General features: G+C 46.7%; 1 protein-coding gene across 1 annotated transcript in view; it reads left to right on the top strand.

The window, feature by feature from the left end:
- Etv6 (ETS variant transcription factor 6) overlaps window positions 1-14,826 on the top strand; it is a 238,139-nt gene that overhangs the window by 171,695 nt on the left and 51,618 nt on the right. The window lies entirely within an intron of this gene.

Raw genomic sequence — 14,826 nt, 5'->3', positions numbered from 1 at the left:
TAAGGCAGGAACTTGAGGCAGAAACCTGGAGGCAGGAACTGGAGCGAGACCATGGTGGAACAAGCTTACTTACTGGCTTGCTCGGCCTGCTTTCGCATACCGCCCAGGACCACCTGCCCAGTAGCGGGCTGGATTCTCCCACATCAAACATGAATCGAGAAAATGGCCTACAGGTTTGCCTGTAGGCACTCACTCTCAATAGTGGTTTCTCTTCCCTGATGACTCTGGCTTGTGTCAGATGGACAAAAATCCAACAAGGACAAGGGCCTACACAGCCTTATATTTGAAGTTTGTTGCCTAGTCGGATACATCAGTAACACCCTGACAGCTTTAGCACGTTGTTCTAGAAATTACGCGTGTCTGCCAAGTGCTCTGGAAACAAGACGGGAAGAAAGACGCTAAGGCATCTTAGAGGTGACTTCAGGTACAGGCTTCAAAAGAGAGAGGTGAGGGCTGGGCGAGGTGGCTCAGCGTCAGGAGTGCCTGGGGTACAAGCGTGAGGACCTGCGTTCAGACCCCCGGGAGCACGTAAAAGGGCTGGACATGGCCACGGGACCATAACCCCAGAGCCCATGGCCTCTGCACATACTCACACAGGCAAGTGCATGCACGCATCGACACATTGACACACCCCCACACGCCACGTTGAAGGGATATGTTTCAGCAGGCAAAAATGTAGAAGAAGCTGGGCGGAGCGGACGTGAGAGCAGAGGCAGACTGAGGAGAGGCCTTGGACAGTCAGGCGTGATAGACAGCTGGGGGAAAGCCTAGAAAGGTGTCTATGGGGGTTAGGTTAGAATGTTGCATGACTTTCAGCCAAGCATGTGGCATAGGCCTGTGATTCTAGGTCCTTGAGAGGAGGATCACAAGTTCTAGGCCAGCCCGGGCAGCTTATTAAAACTGCCTCAAAATAAAATTTTAGACAGAGTCAGGAGTGTAGCTCAGTAGTAAAACTCTTGCCTGGCATGCATAAGGTCCTGGGTTCAATCCTCAGCACTACAAATAATAAAGATTTAAAGGTATACACTTAGGTAAGAGCCATGAAGTTTTTTTGATAAAAAAGAATAACAGGTTTGATTCCGAAAGACTGTTCAAGACCACACTGTGTGTTCTCTCTGAATATTTGGCGTGGGTTTAGTTTTATACCAACTACAGCATGGTGTCTCCAGGTCTAAAAGGTCACTTCCACAAAAGAGTAGAATTGTTGGACAGAATGAAACTGAGAAGATGCTTCCCTCAAGTGGGTCCTGGGAGTACTTCTTCAAGGCTTAGGGTTCCCCAAGAAGTTTCCCCCTCTCCCTGCAGGCACCCCGTTTTCTAGCCCGGCGGTCCCACCAGGTTCTCTGCACATTCCAGCTAGCCTCGCTGCCTGGCTGTGGTCAAGCAGCTCCCCTCCACTCCCCACTCAGCCCATCTTACTGCCTCCTCTGGCTCGGTGGAAATGGGCGTCTCTTCCTGAACACAGAGGCCTTTTTCCTGAGTTCTGGCTCTTCCACAGCGGCCTCGCCTGCTGCCTACCCCCCCCCCCCCCCCCCCCGTTCTCCCTCCGTGATCAGCCTGCTTGGCTTTCGCCCCTCATCTTCAAAGGAATCTGTCTAGGTTCTGCAGTGCCCTTCACGGTCACTCACAGTCACGTGTTTCTGCATTCCCCACCTCCCACTTACTCCTCCAGTGGTCGTCGTGGTCCTCTGCTCTGACTCCCATCACTAGACACGCACACCCAGTTTCTCCTGACTCTCCCCTTACTTGTTCCCTGCTGCCTCATTCTTCCGGAATACACCTCTTATAAATAGTTCACTCCTTAAATGTTTTCTTGGGGAAATCCATCTATGATCATGGCCTCAGCGAGCAGTATGATGGAGACAACAAAATTTGAATGTATGTATGACTCAAGTCCTTCTCCACAAGTGCATATACTGATACAGCTACCTTCTTTACTGGATGTCCATAATCAACAAAATTGACCCATCTTTCCACATCCTCCCCTTTGGCCTGGCCTGGTCTGGTAAAATTCAGGAGCCCAGGTTCTGCCGTTGACTGTTTCCTTCACACTGAGTTCCTCTTCCTGTTCATCTGTCCTTCCGCTGTAGTATCTGGAATCCGCCCTTTCTTCAGTCCTTCTGTTTTAGTTCATGTTAACAGTGTCTGTCATCTGTTTCTGCAGGAGCCTCTTAGCTGGTCACCTCGTCTTGCCCTGACGTGATTCATTCTCCCCTGCACAGCTGGAACGATCCTCTGAAACAATATCTGATTATGTTACTCCCTCCTTTAACATCCGTCAATGACTCCGTGTAGCCTGAGGAGAAAAGTCTAAACTCAGTGTGGCAGACAAGGCTCTGGCTAATAATGACCATTATTTCTCAAGTGCTCAGTCTATGCCAGGTTCTCTTCTGCTCTGAGAGCTTTCTACCTATCCCATCCCACTTAGTGCTCACAGCCCCCTGATGAAGGTCAGTCCTCGTCCCAGTTTTATGATTGAGGAAGCTGAAACATGGATGAATGTGTACCTTGCCAGAGGTCACGCAGCCTAGCTAGCAAGTTGAAGTGCCAAGATTTAACCCCCAGGATGCCTGGTCCCAGGGCCTCTCTCCTGACCACTGTGCTACACCGCTTTCTTCGTAGAGGATAGTTTCTCATTCATTCAGAAATACTTGTTGAGTTCCCATCGTGAACTGGAAACTGAGGCGTTGGAGGTATAGCAGGAGTAAAGCAAAAGTCTGCTTATATTCTAATGGAGAATAATAAACAAACAAAAAAAAGGCTCGGGCAATGGCTCAGCGGGGAAAGTACTTGCTGTAGAGCAGCTGTGAGGACATGAGGATCTGAGTTCGTATCCCCAGCCCCCATGTGTGCGTGGGGGGGGAGATGAAGGCAGAGATAGGCGCATCCCAGGAGCTCACCAGTCGGTCAGGTTTGCTGAGTCAGTGAGCTCCGGGTTCAGGAGAGACCTTGTCTCTAAGTAAGGTGGAGAGTGATAGTGAAGAACACACACCACACACACACACACACACACACACACACACACACACACACACACGCCACATATACACAATAAATAAGTAAACGACAAGTAGTGGAACTGTTAGAAGTGAGGCAACAGGAAAAGAAGAAGTCAGAGAATAGAGACTAGCTGTTTTGGATGGAAAGTCCAGGGAGAGCTTAAAGGAAGTGAGATGGCTCCCAGTCTCAGAGCAGGCTGGGAGATGTCTTCAATTGAAGGAGCAGCCAGTGCAAAGGCCCTGCGGTAGGGCTGTGTCCGGTGTGTGGGTATCAGTATAGCCAGAGCAGGAAGAAGCAGGATTGGGGGATGTGAGGAAGTAGATTCTGAGCATGTCAGGCTCCAGTCATCTTAAGGACTTTGACATGAACTCCGAATGACTAGCGCATCATTACCTATGCAAGTCTGTTGAGAACAGACCATATGATGGAAGCTGGGGGACCAGTTTGGGACCATGAGAGCCAGCAGCGGCTGGGACTAATGTGGAATCGGCAGAAGTGGAGGAAGCAGTTGGATTTGGATGCCGAGGAAAGGCAGAGCCAACAGCATCCACCAGCAGACTGGAGGGGCACCTAGCAGGGAGCAGAAAGGGTTCCTGCAAGGCGTGGGGCCCTTGGCCACTGACAGCATGATGGTGGTCTTCTCTGAGACTGGGAGACATAGGAGAGAGTGAGTACTGCCCAGAGTCCGTTTGAGATAGATTAAGTCCAATGCATTTTAGCATCACAGTGGAGACATCACCTCCCACCCCACCCTCCCTATCACCTCCTGTGATTGCTGTGTCAGACTGCTCAGTTTCCAAAGCTGGCCGTGCCTGCCAGGCTGTCACCCCTTCCTTCCTCTGAGAGTCTACCCTGGCCTGGTTCTGATGCAGACTGGGAAGTATCTCTCCGCACGCCCGGTTTCCCAACCGGACTGTCCGGCATCGTTCCCCTTGACACCCCAGCCTTAACCCGAGGCTCAGCACCGTGGTAGATATTAGATGGATGGGGCAGGGAACCAGTGAGGGGAGCGATGGGCAGAGGAAGGCTGTGCAGTTAGACCACACTGTGTTCAGCTGGTGAGGATGGGAATTCCCCTGGACCGTGGCCAGGTAGAATGAACACTCAGCTGAACTGAAAGGAACAGCAGATGTCAGGAGTCTGTGTGCTCACCGTGCCCTGTGCGTTGGAACAACCATTGCCTGAGTCCCCGCTCCTGAGTGCTGGTCCCCCACCTTCCCACCCCAGCCCTGGCTCCTGCTCTGGTTAATCTCTGGCGTCAGTAAGCATGCTCTTTCCCCTTTGCACATCCAGGTCTGTAGGGGAAATTTTGATTATAAAACCGGAAGAGTGTTTAACCTAATGACGCGCTGCAAGCTTGCTTTCCACAGGCCCCTGGGTCTGCCAAACCGATCAGGCCTCATTATTTAGGAAGCTGCCTCAGCCAGGCATTACTAATTTGGGCATTACTAATTCGGATGCCTATTCGGGCAAATGAGCAATGAATCGTAAAGTGCTTTTGTCAGTGAATTCAAGTGAAGGGGTGGGGTCAGGGGAGAGCGGCAGAATGTTTGGCTTTTGCTTCATTTCCAGAAAGGACGGACATTGCTTCCTGGAAGCCGCACTTGGCAGCAGGCGTGGGGAATGGGAAAGATTTATTTCCTTCTGCCAAAGCTCAATAATTCAGCTTGAGTATCTCAAATCAATACATTTCTTGCAAAGTTTCCAAGGACCACGTTTAAAAAAAAAAAAAGACATTAAAAAAATTATCAGTACAACACAGCTCTGTAGTGATGAGACTGGAAGGTCAGGGGTGAGTCTGGCCTTCCAAAGAGACAGAAGCCTAATGAGAAAGCAGAGGTGAATGGGGAGAGCCGGGTCGGGAAGTGGGAGAGCAGGGTTGGGGCTGACAAGGCTGTAGGACACCTGCAGGCCCTGCTGTTAATGCCTCACTGGTTTTGTGGGACTGCGTCTGGGAGAGCTGCTGGTTGGTGCCTCTGAAGGGCTGTGTGCAAAGCTGATGACTGAAACTCCCTGTATCTCGGGGCTGTGATTTGTCACTGTTCTTGGGGAAGAATCACATGCTGAGGTCTTCACCATTACTTAGGACCGGTGAGGTGTGCGGCCCACGGGCTGAGTGAGTCAGAGTCTTGTGAAATTTTCAGATGACCACAGTGCCGTCAAGGAGGGAGGGCGGCAGGGTCTGCTGGGCCCTGTAAATGGGAGAGGTTCCCTCTGATGGGAGACTTTGTGTTCACTGAAACCAGTCCTTAGTTCCACCATGCAAGAAGCCCTGTACCCTGGGTTTCTAGCGCAGAGGGAGCCTCGGGGCCCAGTTGCTTGGTTTGTGTTCCCTCCCGGGCCTACCTGTCCCTCCTGTCTGTTCCTCAGGTGGTGCTTCCTTTGCTCTGGGCCGCATAGGTGTGTCCGGAAACCCCTCAGATTATTATTACTTTTCTTTCACTGTCACAGAATCCAGCAGTGGTTTACCAAAACTTGGCATTTATCTTACAAGTCTGCACTGTCCTTTCATGTAGGAAATATTATGGGACACTCTGGGAGGATGACACATGGAACAGCAGCAGAATTCTCTCAAGCTCCTATAAGAACATAGCAATTTGGTAGCAAAAACCAAGGACAATACTTTCAGCTAGGTCACAAGGTGTCCCCAAGGGTTTTGATAAGCCTTGGGACAAGAAAAACCCCAAATAACCAAGAAGTCTAATGGCTCATTTCACCAGTAGTGTGAGTGACCTCTGGGGCTCTCCAAGATGTAGGATTCTCTGGTACCTGCTAACTCTGGGGCAGCCTAGCACCTTCTCCATCTACAGCAGCAGAGAAGGAGAGATTGGGCAAGAACTCCCCAGGGAAAACAGAACCAAGCAATTTCGGAATGCTAGCTGCTGCCTTTGAACAGAAGAGTGAGCTAGGTAAAGCTGAAAGTAAGTTCATTCCTAAAAACCCAGGAAGATTAACTTTGTTTTAAAGAAGAAAAAAAAAATGAGCAGTAGGAAAGTAGTGAAACCAAAACACACTTTTTAAAATAGAGGAAAGTTGGGAGCAGGCTAGCACCCCCCAGGACAGCGTGCGTGCATTCCAAGGTAACACCAACAGTTCACAGCATCCACGTCCTTCCTTGTGAGCACAGACATTAGGAAAATGACAGAAAGCATGAGAGGGGATAGTGGAGACAGTGTTAAGTCAGAAGTGGAAAAACTCAGAAATGAATTAGCAGCACTCGGGAAAGAATCAGCAGGAAAATCACTTGAGAAATGAAGCGTAAGCTAGTAAGAATGCACGGTGGGTCCAAAAGGCAGAGTCTTTAAGAGTCATGGAAGATGCAAACAAAAGAATTTTTATAATAAAATAAGAAAACAACAAAAATAATCACTCAGCAGAAAGTGGCAAATATTGAATAAAGGCAGAGATTTCACCGTGTGGGAAATGGGATCCTGTGAGAAGAAACCCAAAGGAAACCCAGGCCTACAGAACACTGAAGTCTGCATGTGGCCACTGCACAGTCCATGTGACCTCATCCCAAGATCCTTAAGCTAAGTCTGAAAAGATGTTTCTCATAAAAGGTCTCACCCACAGTCTTCGGGGGTGATAGTATGAGGATATCTTTGGGGACCATTCAACCTTTGACAGCCTCTGTGTTAATAAATCACGGAAACAGGATGGAAGTGGAATTGGCATTTCCTTTTGAAAGTTGGCTAAAGGCAGTTTCTAGTGTTTTTCTACCATGTTAGGAATACTTGTTAAGAAGTCAGAGTAGACAGTGTGCTTTGATAAACAGTGGTAACAGTGCTGAGAGACCTCATCAGAGCAGAGGCCCGCCCAGCCACAAGAAAGGGCTTGTGTAAAGTGTAAAATGTGAATGAATGTTGCTTGCACCACCAGTGACACACCACTCATTCTCTTGATAGTTTTCATGGGTTTTCAAGCTCAAAAGCACAGGGACTCTCATCCATATCCTCATCTGAACCAGGCATAGCGGTTCATGCCTATAACCCCGGCACTTGGGAGGTGGAGGCAGGAGGGTCAGGTATTCAAGGTCATCCTCTCCTGTAATGAGTTCATGAGCTCCAAGAGAGGAATGACCAACTCCATGTGACAATAGGCAAGAATTGGATCCAGGTCTCTTCCTTTTGGTGTCTCGCAGCTGCTCAGAGTGTACCCCAGCCCCTGGCTATAAGGGAGTCCACCTTGACACTCTGTGTCTGCCTGTATGCCTCTGACTCTTCTTACTACCTGACAAAGCTGAGGATGAATGGATTGTATTGACATCTGGTGTTACCTTTATCAGCTTCCTCTTCCACAGACAGGATTCCACCTGCCCTTATCACAAGCTATAAATGATGTAAAATTCCAGATTGGGTGGGTGAGCCAAGCAAGAAAGGTGTTCTGCATAAGGCAGGGCCTCCTGGTTCCCTTCTGGCCACTGAGCCCCAAGGGAAATGGGTCTTGTCTTTGTACTTTCCTACCACTGTGTACAAACCCTCAGCCAAGGGAATCAGCAGTCCTCACAGCTCTCATGCTGAAGAATGGAACTGGGGAGAGAGGAGATTTTTTTCTCTCCTGTGGCTAGATCCACAAAGGCCATTTCTCTGTAAATAAAGATGGAAGGGGTCGGGGGCAGAGAAGTTAGTCTCCTGGGCACATTCAAGAAAGTACAACAGGATTGTCTTTAAATAGAAGTTGCTGGTCCAAATGTGATTTTTTTTCATGAGGCATCCGCGTCAGCAATGCCGTTAAAATTACTCCATCCTGCTCATGATGTCAGTCATGCAGCCCTCAGATGCTGAGTTAGCACTGGCTGCCTGGCCTTTCAGAGGACACTCAGTTCCACGGCAAAGGGCAGCCAGCCTTCGAAAACGCTTGGAGTCACTGTCACTGGAGTCAGGCATGACAAGGTGGAATGGAATTCTTCTTCCAAAAAGACACTCCAGAAGAGCCTTGAAGAGTTTTAGGTTCCTTTGGCCCCTTGGTCCAGTCTGAGGTCCATGGAGTGCCTGTTGAAAGTTAAACACTCTTTCCTTCTCCTGGCCCTCACCTTCCCAATACACACCGTTCTTGTCCCTCCCACACCACCACCTCTGGATTCCATGATGGCAAGCACTGGCTCCATCGTGAAAAAAATGGCACCTTGCCTTCTCAAAAGTTCCACAGGATAAAGAACAACCCAGGAGGGAAGTGCAAGGGGGCAGCTGGGCCACACAAAGGCGAGCCTCTTTCCCACCTCAGTGATTGGATCTCTCCCATCCCATCCAGAATGGGAATAAGGGTCACTCTGGTTACACTCTGTAAAGGAATATCTGTAGATCCTTGGCTCCGGCCAGACAAGAGATCATCTGTGTGTGGCTTAAAAGAGCAGAAGGGAAAGAAAAGCTGTTCCTTTTCTTCTATTCAGGCAGCCCTTGTCAATCATAGGATGCAGATCCCACACATCCAGCCAGATCTTTATGCTCAGGCACCCATTATATGCACTCATTACATCTATTTGAGACACACACTGACTTTTAATAGCTAGTTTTCTTATTTTTCCTTTCTGCCTTACAGTTGGACTTCTTGTTGGCATAAGCATTGGTAAAGTTGATAAATAAAATATATCTTTCTGCTCCCAAATGGAGGAAAGTCTGTCCTTTTTGAGTCTTGGCCTTTGAATCTCTTCTCTCTGTGGTGTCTTTTTGTTCCTGGTCATACCAATTCACTGTTCATAGACTAAGATAATTGATTGATGATGAACCTTTCCTAGGGTACATACCGAGTTTCAGCATGTTAGCAAGGACTTCTAACATTCCCTGAGAGGGGACACTCCCCCATACGGTCTGCTGCCAAGTAACTCTCACCATTTTATCTTGCTCTGATGTCTATGTGAGAAGTGAGCACCCTCTCTGATTCTGTACTCTGTTTTCTTCCCCATAATTTGGGGTAATGTGTGTATTTCACTTCCAAACCTAATTTGCTGTTGCATTATATCACAAGTCAGCAATTAGATTCATTGGTATACAAGATACTGAAAAGCACTAAACTGATTTTCCAGTGATCCGCCTATCGATTCCATGGTCCACAAACATTGACATGGCAGGCAGATTTCCCTGTGTGTATCTCTCAAAGGAAGGAGAATGGCTATCTGCAAACTCACGGAGATCCTTGCCTCCAAAAGCTGAGTGGTACTGTGCAAGTGAGTTCCCATTTTCCAAGGTTATCGTGGAACCTCTTCATCATGGCTCTTTTTGGGGAATGACTTGAAGCATTGATGTTAGTTCATCAGAAATCATGCATTCCAGGACCCATACTGACACCCAACTGAGACTCTCAAGTGCCTTTTGTAATGGGATACTATTTGCCTGTAGCCTAAATTCTGACATATACTTTAAATCATTAGATTGCTTACAAAACCCAAGGCTGTGAACAATCTTAGATTTCTTACATCATTACCCAGTATGGTTTAGAGAATAAAGACATGATGAATTGTAAAGGTTCAGTAAGTTAATGGTCTTGGTTTGCTGTTATTTGGGGTGGTTTATATATTAAACTATATGTATAATCAACCCCCAGTTAATTGAACTGCACATGTGGAGTCCATTGGTATCCATTGTACTGAACTCTTAATTTAATTACTGAGTTTTTAAAAGGTGCCCTTTATGTTTCACACCTGAAGCAGACACCGCCTTCCTTGCTGGCCTTCATCCTTCCTTCCCTTGCCGCTCCTGACAGTCCCAGTATCTTCAGGGCTGCTACTTTCCCAGCCTGTACCCTGGCTCTGCCAGGGTTTTTTGTTTAGGTGCTATCGTGGCTTCAGAGCTCCACCGGGCCATCTCATAGCTTACAGAGCTGTTGTTCTGACTTCCTGGCCTCTAGTGAGCTGCTGAATGCATTTCCATTTCCTAAAGATGCACGGCAGAGCTCAGGCACCAAGCTCTCTGGTCTCTGTCCTGCAAGACCACCTCAAATGCATGGAGCACATCTTACATACAGGAACTATTGCATGTCAGACTTAAATTTGCCTTAGGAAGTAGAATGGCTCTTTTAAAATATAATTTTATTAATTTTTAGAGAATTTTACACATGCATACATTACATTTTGATATTTTCACTACCTATTCCTCCCCCAACTCCTCTAAGATCCACCCTTTCCTGCCATAGCTTCCTGTTCTTTTGGTTCTAGGCTCATTGTAACCCTGGGAAAGTCCCTTAGCCTCTCTGAGCTTCAAATACAGATGTGTCCAGTGTAGCTTCACAGAGCAGTTGTTGAGACGACAGGAACACAGGAATATTTGCCGATGTACTAACCTTACAAGTTTGAAGCACCCCGACTCCTCACACCACGGCAGGAGCATGATAGGAATGGTGCCTGCACAGGAAGAGGGTGTGCTGTGTGACTTTAACTGGGAAGACACCATGCAAACATCTCCACCTTAGACTGGGAATTGGCCACAGGCTGTAATAGTCTACTAGAGTCCAGTTTTGTCAACAGACGAGTTTGGGGGGGATAACAGGTATATGGGCGTCCTAGCTTCATTTCTATTTCAGTGATAACACACCCTGACCAAAAGCAGCTTAGAGGAGGAAAGGGTTTCTTTTACTCACAAAAGGATTAAGTTACAGGCCATCCTTTTGGAGAAGTCAGAGCAAGAACTCAAATCAAGCAGCCAGTTACATCGCAGTAATAGGCAAGACCACAGAAAAAGTGCACACACCCTTGCTTGCTCTTCGCTAGCTTTCTCCTGTCTTACTCTCATCAGGACTCTCTGCTTAGGAAATGGTGCTGCCACAATGACTGGATCTTCCCTACCTCAGTTAACAGTCCAGACAGATCCCTAGAGACATGCCCACAAGTCAACCTGATCTAGATAATCCCTCCTTAGGACTGTCTTTCAGGTGACTCTAGATTATGTCAAGATGACAGTTAAACCAGCACGATGGGTAAGGAGTTACTAATTGGAACAGGGATGACTAAATAGCTGTCATGGAAGAGCCCACCCCAGTTTAACTAATAGCTCACCAAAGCTGCATCCCTAGAGTTCCATGTGTGACTTTCAGGCAGTGCAGCTACTCAGGGAATCTCCTTCCTCACCAGTAGTTTAGTGCAGCTATAGCTTGTAGAAGGGGACTTATGAGTCTTGCTAGTTTCAGGAACTTCCTGAAACTGAGTTGTTTATTTCCCGAGGCTCTTGGCCCTCCTCCCTCATTTCTAGAGGGAATGTTTCAATCTGAAGCTGCCACACAACGGGGTGGCAGGTACAGAGGTGGGTCACCTAGCAGTAGGCTCTTCAGCTGCATCCAAGGGCCCTACTGAAGGTGTGTCCTGAGTGCCGCGTGTACGTCACCGAGAAGCCACCTCCAGGTACGTGCATGCACATTTTACTCTTAGCACATGTACCTAATCACTGGCGATTTTTATCTGTCCAAAGGTGGAAGAGACAAGGAGAGGCTCTGCCCTTTGACCCAAGTCTGACAGAGAGATTGACTGGCAAAGTAGAAGTGTTGGGGACTTCTGATGACGATGAAAACATTAACTTAGAATCAAGGAAGGGAAATAAGACAGACTAGAGGTGTTTTCTTGACTTAATTAGAAAGCAAATTTTTAAACATCAGAGGGAAACTACCTATGATCCCATGAACCAAAATGCTACAATACTACTCAGAAGAGTTGGTGTATTCTCAAAAATGGGATTCTCACTTAGAAATTGCACATGACATAAAAATAAAAATGGAAGAAACAACCAAAATCATCAGATACAGGTCTATAGAGGATAGTCTCTAGTGAGCTCCATTTTTCTTTTTCTTTTTTTTTTTTTTTTTTTTTTTTTTTTGAGACAGGATCACATATAACCCACGCTAGCCTTGCCCTCCTCCTGATTCTTCTGTCTCTACCTCCCACATACTGGGATCTCAGGACTGTACCACCTCAACTAGTGGCTCAACGTTTACAAAGACATCATTACTCAGGAGGCTGAAGCAGGTAGATCTTGAGTTCTAGGCCAGCCTGAGCAATTTAGCAAGACTGTGCCCTATCCCAGAGAATGATACATATTAATACAGAAAATTGGGAAATAAAAATAAGTAAAAGAGACAGTGTCACCTATAATTCTACTATTGAGTGACGGTTGCTATTAATATTTTATGTTCTATAAAACATCTGTGCATTGTTTGAGATTCTGTTAGTATACACACTATTTTGATTTTCAGTATGAATATTCATTCTTTCTAAAAACTGTTATCAATTGCATCACTTTCTATCATAGATGTTGTCAGTAACTGCTCTCTTTTTTATGTTCTGTTTTCCACTATTAAAAATAACACTTGATTTTTTTAAAAAATGCGCATCTTTGTGCATGAAGGATTTTTCTACATACAAAGTTATTTCTCTAAGGTAGATCCTCAGAAGTTGACATTCACCAAGCTCTTAAAATATCACAAAATCATTTGCCAGCATGGTGTGCCAGCTTCTCATCCTACAATCTTGTATAAGTCTAATGAGCTCTCTCTTTTAAAAAGCTGTGTGTAGTGAGTGATTTAAAAAAAGTTACTGAAAAGAGAAATGATAAAGGAGAACCCTCTTAGGTCTAGAATATTAAGACAAGAGGAGCTGCGGATAACTTCAGACTACAGTGAACAAAATTTGGGATGCTTTAAGGAAAAGCCTATTATTGGCCTGCTGTGGCTTATGTGGGGTAACATCAACACATGCAAAGAGAAAAGAGCACTATTCACCTTCTGACTCTTTCCTGTCATTCATCAAGGAGAATGACCACCAGACAGAGCACTGGAGATGGGTAGACTTTTTGGGAGAGCAAAACCTGAGCTCTTCTATGTGGCCCAGACTCATGTCATGCCAAGCCAGAGAACACTCCAGAAACATCAGGCATCCCAGGGTACCCCTTGGGGTAGCAGGAAGAGGAAAAGGTGCTAGTCGTGTTGACCTGATGTGAGGAATAGATAGGGAGGGGAAGTGAGCACACAGATCAAAACAGGGAGGCTGATGGAACCCTGAGAACCATTCAGGATGGATTTTCAGACCTGTGTGTGTGAGCACAGAGAAGAAGTTATCCCTGTGGGGCCAGACATTGGTCCCTCTCCACCTCTGCATCCTCAGTAAAGTTGCTGAAAGTGTTATACTTGCTATATTCCCGAGCTTCAGAAAAGTATTCCATCTTATTGATGAGTGTGTAGAGGGTTGATAGATAGGAAATTGATTGGTACCCATCAAAAGAGAGGGCTAGTCTGTCACCAGCATGCTCACGTCTTAGACCTTACCTGGTCAGCACTTTTACTGACCCATGGGGATGACAAATGCCTATCAAAGCTTCGATGATATAACTGAAGTTCTCTGTACTTTGGTGATTGTTGTCTTAGGGGGCAAAGGGAATTAGGTGAATGGCATATATAAAGCATCCCCTGACCCACAATCAGTGCTTGTGTTGGCTGTTACTATCAGTCTATTTGAAAATGACCATGGCGGAAGTAAATCGCGAGGCTGAGGAGCCAACAACCCCAGCACTGCCTCTTCCAGTTTTGTGGGCTGTTGTGGTCTCACCTGTGAAGGCCATCATTTTGATTTGGTTTGGTTTAAGAATTCAGTGTCTTTGAATTCTGCATCATCATTGAACTGTATTGTCCAGGCAGAGAAAGACTGTAGTCAGACTCCTGTGTTGTCTTAGGAGTTAGGGGAACACAGGTGTGCAACCTCTGAAAACTGTAGTTCTGGGCTGTTTATTATAAGACAAGATGACCAAGCAAGGATGGAATTAGTCACTGGACGTGACTGGGTCAAGGGTCATAATGTTGCTGTCATCGAGTCAAGTGCTTGGGTCACATGGATCCCTGGGGTTGGTTGACCAGGAATGGTATGATTAGCTTTTCCAGGCCTTGGTTTCCTAATCAGTCATGGAGACCAGGGTTGATTGAGTCAGTGCATCTCTGTGGCATCTCCATCCCTCATATTCTCAACTTCTGGCCAGCAGTGCATGGACTCCATAGCAAACACGTGTAATATGGAGAGTTTGACATGAAAGGATGTTTTTGCCAAGGGCTATAGTGGTGAAAGGCCTTGAGCTGGGAACTGGGGTGTGGCTCAGCAGTAGAACAATTGCTGAACATGTATGAGGCCCTAGGTTCCATTGCAAACACGCACATGCACACACACAAACACACACACACACACACACACACACACACACACACACACACACACACAACTCTAAGCTCTCTATTTCCTCATCTGTTAAACTGAAATGAGAACCCAGCCAATTGCATGACTCCTGTGAGTTAGGGGCGGTGACATGTAGGAAGCACCAGCCAATTGCAGGGCTCCTGTGAGTTAGGGGCAGTGACAGGTGGGAAGCACCTATGGATTTCAAAGGGGCAAGCTATTATGTTTATCATTGCCATGCTGACTGACAGCTTTGCAAAGGATTAGAACATGCAGCACACTCTTCGGCACTAATCTGCCTTCCATGACTCAGAAGAGCTTTTGAGAAGTTACAAAGGTCATGATCGTGAACGTAGAGCAGTTTTGTGGGCAAACAAACATCCTGGCTGGCTGAGTTGCTTTGTGTTTAAGGTTCCAATTCAGTAGGTACACACTCGCTGTATTAAACTCTTCAGGAACTTGTTGGTCTCATACATACCCTAACCTCCATATTTTTACAGATGAAACCATTGAGCCACAGAGAAATGAAGCAAACGCACTTTCTAGAATTGCATGCTCATTAGCAGCAGATGTGGGAATGGAATCCCAGCTCTTGATTCCCAGTCAGCTTTACATCATTTGTTTAAGCATAACTCAGAAAGTTGAGCATGAGCTGAGGATGTCCTGATGGGGGTGGTGGCCATCTTTGA

This window comes from Peromyscus leucopus, chromosome 3 (assembly GCF_004664715.2).
Source record: "Peromyscus leucopus breed LL Stock chromosome 3, UCI_PerLeu_2.1, whole genome shotgun sequence".
NCBI classification, from domain to species: Eukaryota; Metazoa; Chordata; class Mammalia; order Rodentia; family Cricetidae; genus Peromyscus; species Peromyscus leucopus.
Note: the sequence above shows the minus strand (reverse complement) of the source record. Positions and strands in the feature narration are given on the sequence as shown.